The following is a 7,328-nucleotide window of genomic DNA, read 5'->3' on the forward strand; positions in this document are numbered from 1 at the left end:
TGAGTAGAACAAGCCATATTCAATTTCACAAAGTTTTATAAATGCTGTTAAGACTAAAGCTGGCATTGGCGTTCTAATTAGTCCCTGCATGAGTATTCCTCTTTTTTCAGATCGTATATGCCTTCAAGAAGGTGGATTTTGTATTTTCAGACTGGAGGACGGAGACTTGGGTGCAGAAAGGCTTCCAGGATCAACATGCTGGGAGATAGGAAAGCAGGACTGGACAGATTGGGGATGTAAACTGTGATGTCATCACAGATGAGCAGTAGCTGTTTTCAGTGGGGGAGCTCTGGAGTTGGGATGACTCATCAGAGTTGTCCTAAGTTGGGGCAACTTGCACCTTTGTATTCCTTTCCACTACATTATCAGAGATGAGGATCGTCCTCAAGGAGCAGCACTAACCTTGGAGAAGGCAGTTTCTTTCCAGTGTGGGTGATTCTTGGGGAGGGTCTTAGCAGAGAGCCCTGAGCCACCCAGTCCTGAAGGGGGAACCAGTAAAACAAACCACCGCATCCACTACAAGGCCAGAAAACAAAGGCAGAGGAACGTTAGAACTAGCAAATTACAATTTTGCAAATTTCAATGGAATCGTTGATCCAGGCAAAGATTGTCAATGGCTGGACCATCAATGTTAAAAGGATTTGGTGAAAAGTTTTGAGACAGAATATTCACATGGTTCTAAAGGTTCTCCTCACTTTTTAATTACTTCAATTTAATTACTTTTTAATTACAAAGAGGGAAAAAGTGCCTTTATAATGGAGAGATCGGACAGACGCCACTTTCACTAAGAGATCAAACTTAATCTTACCAACAATGGGAGAAACTGACCTCGTGTGCCTCCTGGTGTGGTGTCCACAGTTTTATCTGTCTTAGATTTCTGCCCAGCATTCTAACCTTATCTAATCATGAAGAAACAATCAGACAAACTTAGTTCATGGGATATTCTACAAGACAACAAGCTTAGATTATCAAAAATATCAATGTCTTTATTGACAAAAAAGATGGGAGGAATGTCTTAGATGGGGGTTTGACAAACTCTGGCCCACATCCTATCTTTGTAAGTAAAGTTTTATTGGGACACATCCATACCCATTTGTTTACATATAATCAATCTATGGCTGCTTTTGTGCTACAAAGAGCTGAGGTGAATAGTTGAAACAGATACTTATCTGGCCCCTCACAAAAAAGTTTGTCAACTCCTGCCTTAGGTTAACAATGACTAGAAACATGACCATCAACCAGAAAATATAATGCTGAATCTCGATTGGATTTTGGATTTCTAAAAAAGCTGTAAAAGAAAATTTGGGGGAAATTGGAGAAAATTTGAATATGGGCTATATTATTATATATTGTATATTAAATTAAATTACTGAAGCTATGTTACTTTTCTTGGGTGTGAAAATGGTTTTGTGGTTATGTGGGAGGAGTCCTTCCTCTTAGAAGATATATGCTGACATAATTAGGAGTTCAATATCAAGATGTCTCTAATGTTTTCTTTTTCTCTGTGTGTGCATGTCTCCATAAAAAGAGATCAAACAAATGTAGAAGATTATTAAAATTGGTGAATCCAGATAAAGGTTATATGGTGTTTGTTACAATTACTCGTTGACTTCTCAGCTTTCAAATTTTTCCAAGTGAAAAGTTGGGGAAAGTGGAAACAAAAAAACCCCCACCTTTCTTAATCTTAATCCTTAATCTGGTTAAATCTTCTAGAAGTCCGTTTTCAGGCTGCTTAAAATGGCTGGTGTAATTTTTTCGAAATCTAAAGATGAAAAAATTTGAAGTGAGTCTCCCCAGAGTCCCTCTGACATTCTCTTCCTATTCTCATGGTTAGAATGATGATTTCTGTCCAAGAGGAGGAGAGCTGAGTGCTTTTAGCCGATGGGAGGCCCAGGCAACGCTGGGCTGTGAGGGAAAAGCCACAGTGACTTAAAAACCTCTGGTTACATGGCCGTTAGCAGAGACAGCAGGCGGCCTCTCCTTTCAGTTCCTGCTGTTTAGTTTTGAACCTTAAGGAATGGAAATTTCTAAACTAAAAGCATCTTCACGTGAAAAGTGTGGCTAAGTAGTAACATGGTCCTACGTTCGAATCCCAGCGAGGCCACTTTCTGCTAGCGGGGCATGTCCAAGAAAGATAACCATCAGCACCATAGATGGTATTCGGGAGACGTTAGCTACGTGCCAGGCCCGGGCCTGAAAACTTCACAGATGTTCATTTAATTCTTGTCGTAGACTCTGAGTCTAAAGTTCTCTCTTGTCTGGCAAAAGAGTGGACGCAGGACTGAAGCGAGAGATGGCTAATGTCCAGGAAAACACGAGAGCCCCGAATAAGGGTCTTCGCCCCGTATTTATTCAGATCAGAAGGCTTGCGAACCTGATGGGCGTGTACAAAGAGACAAACTGGGAACATCAACTTGTGGGTGTGAGGGGGAAAGGGGGGCTTTGAAGATATACCGTGTTTGGGATTTGGGTCAATATAAGACAAAATCCAGGCGCCGGGCAGATGGGTAGATGGTTGTTAACAGACAGGAGGTGCCGTGCCTGTTTACCTTTGCCAGCCCAGGGGATGAGACAGACAGGGGAATAACCTCAGGGTTAATAAGGCACCTTTTCTTTTGTTAACCATCTCCGCTCAGGGCTGCTTTGCCTGCAGCCCAGCGGTCTAAAGTCCAATCCACCAATTTACCTAACCTGGCCCTATTCTCCTATGAAAACAGCTTTCTGCTATAGGACTAAATTTGAGGTGCTTTCACCCGGAATATCTAATCTTGTTATTCCTGTGTATTGGGCACCTTTGTGCCATTTCTATTTCAGGCCTTTGCCTCTCTGTCTCTCTCTCTATTTTTGGGGGGTTCAGCACCCCCTCCCTATTTTGAGTGCCTTTTTACCTCCCTATTCTTGGCACCTTTGTGCCTCCCTATTCTTGGGGTGTCTTTGCACCCCCCTATTCTTGGAGTGCCAATCTGGTTTACCCAAACTCAGGGGTGAACATTTTATTGACTGTATTTCTTTGTGTCTTCTTAACCCATTGATGTAAGACCAGGGGGATTCCTAAGCTTATTCCCCACAAATTCTTACAGCCTTGGTGACTCAGTGGGATGTGTGACCGACTGTTGGTTTCGGCTCAGGTCATGATCTCACGGTTCGTGGGTTCGAACCCTGCATCGGGCTCTGTGTGGGCAGCGCGGAGCCTGCTTGGGATTCTCTCTCCCTCTCTCTCTGCCCCTCCCCCACTGGCTCTTTATCTTTGTCTTTCAGAAATAAATCAATAAACACTAAAAAAATTTCTTACAACACTCTGAGTTAAGCTGTTGCTGTCATTCTCATTTTAGAGGACGAAACTGAGTCCAAATGTGTTAAAAGCTGGCTCAAAGTCTCCCAGCTGGGATTCGCACCAGGCTGTGTCCCTCTGGAGGTCCTGCCTGTCACCCTGACACCATACAGCCTTCCAGATATGGCTTTGGGGAGAAGAGTCATGGTAAAAGGCAACCGGCTGGTGGCTTGGCTTTGAGGAGGGGCCAGTCCAGGTGCATAACCTTTAACACCTTCAGGCAGAACGTGCACCAGATCGAGCACAGAGGTCACCCTCACGACTGGGCCATTCCAGGCGAGGTCCCTGCAAGACAGCCTTTCGGGGACCCAACCCCAATCCACGAAATGGGAGATCCTTGATGTGGAATGACGTAAAAGTCCATCACATTCATTTCTGGGTGGCAGGTGGGTTGGCTAGAAAGTTCTAGGAGGCCAGCCTTTCCGCTGAAGAGGAAATCTGAGTGCTTACTCTGCATTGCCACACACTCTTCCACTGGGAGCAGGGCTTCCAATCAGCTCGGCCAGAGAGGCTCTCTCGTGGGGGCCGGGGCAGGAACCAGGCACAGATGTTCTCAGGGGATGGAAGCATGAGCTCAGGGGAAGGTCATGCACTTGGTCTTGTCACTTTGAAGCTGTACCCCAAACTTCCTTACCTGTTGCAGGTGGGCAATGGTGGGACTGACTCGGAGGGACTGAGTTCTCAGCTTTAGGAGCTGCCCTGTGGTTGGGTAACGATCAGGCCTGGGGCTTTGGAGGCTGCAGGCGCCCTTGGCATGGTTCCCTAGCTCGGTGCCTCTGTGTGGCACACACTCACAAAAGATACTTCCTTTCTTTGAGTCAGTTTGTCCTGGGATGTTGGCCTTTCCCCGGACGGCACGAGGCCACCCTTTTGGGTGTGCGTGATTCCCAGACTACCGCACCCTGGCCAGGTTCCTTGACTTGCAAACACAAGAGAGGGAGTCATCCTGCAGAGGGCCTCCTGGCACCTCTCCTGTCCCATCAAACCCAGAGGCTCCCAGCTGGAATAGAGGACTCTTCCTAGGGCCTTGGATTCATTTCCAGATAAGTCGGAGCTCCTTCTGTCGATTTTTAGACAGACACTATTTGGATTTTGCACATGGCTGTGAAAGCAAAAACGGGATTTCAAATGCTGGGGATTGAAGAGAAGTTTTGCAACTCACACCCCAAAGGAGAAGTATAGGCCTCCTCGGCTTCCTCCTGGCAGCGGACATCAGTGTCCTCGCACTAGTGACCGGCAGGCAGTGGGCAGTAAAATAGAACTGCGCCACGCCAGCGGGAGAGCGAGGGTACGGAAGGCTCCCAGCTCCCCTCCCTCTTCAGCAGAGGGTCTGAGCTGTGAGGCCCGGGCCTCTCCGGCTGAGAGACCCAGGAGCTCAGCCCGCAAGCAGGAAGCAGGCCCGCAGTTCCCGAGGCGGCCTCCGGCTGGGACCACACTGCGCGCGGGGAGGAGGGGGCATGTGGGACAGCAGGTGCTACCCTCCTCTCCTCTCACTAGGCCGCCCCAAGCCCTTCCTGCGGTTCCTCACCCACTGCCCCTCTGTGGCCCGCCTTTCTGGCTGGGGATTGTGGCTGGAGGGCAGACCTGGGAAAGGACTTTATTTATTTATTTATTTACTTATTTATTTATTTAGAGAGCACAGGAGGGGCAGAGAGAGGGGGGGAGAGAGAGAGGACCCCAAGCAGGCTCCATGCGGTCAGCACAGAGCCCAGCGCGGGACTCGGTGTCATGAAACCGGGAGATGATGACCTGAGCCGAAACCAAGAGTCGGACGCTTAACTGACCGGGCCACCCAGGTGTCCCTGGGAAGGGACTTTAAAGAGAAAGGGAGAAGGAAAAGGAAAGGGGGCCCAGAGGGCTGGAGGTTGGGGACAGTTGTGGAGGCCTGATCCAACTCTACGCTGAGCGCCTTCTGCCAGAACTAAGCAAATCCTTACAATCTCATGATGGTGGTGCTGTGGGAAGGCGCCCCCAGACCCCCCCTCAGGCCTCCGATGGTTGGGGGTGCAACGGGCCGCCGGGCCCCGAGTGGCACCCTGTCCAGGGATGAATGTGGTAGGAACACCGGGGCATATCCACCCTGGGGAGCCGTGGGACTCCTCTGGTGGCGACTTGGGCTCCTGACACCCCAGCGGCCTTGTCCAAGCTGTCTTCCCTCTGCCCAGCAGGGGACACATCTACATGGTGGTCTGAGGAATCCCCCAGCTCCCCATGCCTCCCCACCTCCCCTCATGTGTCTCTGTGCGTCTCAGCCCCTCCCCGCCCGGCTCTGCCTCTCTGATGGCCTGAAGTGGCAGAAACCCCAACTAGGAACGAATGTTACATCTATTGGAAAACCCAGGGACGGAGAGATACGGTGAATCGCTTGAGTTTTGCGGCCAGTACGTGGCCACGCTGAGACTCGAACTTACCCGTCATCATCTGCTCTCGGTGCCCTTTCACACCGGGGGCAACTGAGTCTGAGACAAGTTCGCGGGTGAGCACTGAGTCTGAGTCACGTGGTTCTTGTGGCCCAGACGCCCCAGGGTGCATATGAGGCCCAGTGAGCACCGCCCCTCAGTGGTCTGGGGCCCGGGGCTCCCCTGGGTGGGGATGACCTCTCCCTGTGCCTTTCTGGAGTCACAGGGGCAGCTCACGGGTCACTTGTCAGGGACAAGTGTATGTGTTTGATGGCACCCCCCGTTTGCCTGGCATCCGTATCTCCTGGGAGCTGGGTGCGGTGCACCCTGGAGCCCCCAAGCTGCTGCGGGCTTGCTGGCTTCCACGTGGATCCGGGGAGACGGTCTTGCTCCCCAAAGGGTCTGGCAAAGTTCCCGGGAAGGGCTGGGGCCGATGCCTCCTGCTTCTCCTCCTTTTGCGTTGCCGGGTGCAAATACCTCTGCACAGAAGCAGCTCCCTTAGCTACACGCCAGTCACCCCAAAAAGACAGCTTCCTGCTGGCCGGCGAACGGCTCCCGTCTGGGTCCTGGGAGGGCTCGGACAACAGGTCCCGCCTCAGCTGAGATTCAAACTTGTGTCTGCCTTGGTGAAGGGACGTCCTGCTCTTCTTGGAGTCGGTGCTGGAAGGACCTGGAAGAAAGGGAAGCAACAGAAGCTGGGACGCGAAGCGATGAGTGGACAAGGGGGGCAGCAACAGAAGAGGGAGGGTGCGTCTCCAGAGACATCAGGCCCCCACCGGGAGCAGGTCTTTTGGGCGGGCGTGCTTGCTTGGCTCGTCGGGACTGTGAGGGCGGCTGGACGGTCTGTCAACAGGACCTCCTGAGCCCCCAGGATCACTGCTCTTTGAAGCCATCAGCTGGCTGCAAGCCCCTCAGTGTTCCCCTGGGTTCTCACGGGACTGCCTTCTTCCTCCTCTGCACACAGAAAATCCCACCTCCAGGTTGTAAAGCCACCGGCACTACCTTGTACCAACTTGCCCCCCTTTGCCGTCCCTGGAAGGGGTGTGTGTGTGTGTGTGTGTGTGTGCGCGCGCGTGTAAGCAGACACACGTGTGTGCCCAACCCGGGGCCTTGTCTCTGCCCCACTCACCCCTGGCTGCACGGCCCCAGGACGGAAGAGCGACAGTATGGCAGTGGTGATGCGTTGGGGGGGGGGGGGGGCGGCGAGACCACCAATCAGGGCGGGGGCGGGGAGGGGCTTTTGTAGAGATGACACAGAGAAAAGGGTCCCCTTGGAGTGGCCCTGGGGAGGAGTGGCCTGGAGCAGGAGCTCAGCTTTGCGGAGGTCAGAGGCAGTGCTGGGGAGGGGGAGGCAGTTGGAGGGGCCGGCAGATGGGGGTGACAGCAGGGAGGGGCTGTTTGGCGGAGGGGCCTGGGGTGTGGGACAGCGGGGAGCCCGCCACTGGGAGGGTAGGCTGTGGGGGGCGGGGCAGGACCCGAGGGGCCCCTGCAGCCGCCTGTGTCCCACGTCTCAGCGGGCGTCTCCTCCCACGCGGGGACCACACTTAGCCCGCCAGCCTCTTCCTCACCAGGCTGAAGAATGTCCCACCTCGTCGGTT

This window comes from Puma concolor, chromosome C2 (genome assembly GCF_028749965.1).
Source record: "Puma concolor isolate L17-30 chromosome C2, mPumCon1.1.hap2, whole genome shotgun sequence".
NCBI classification, from domain to species: Eukaryota; Metazoa; Chordata; class Mammalia; order Carnivora; family Felidae; genus Puma; species Puma concolor.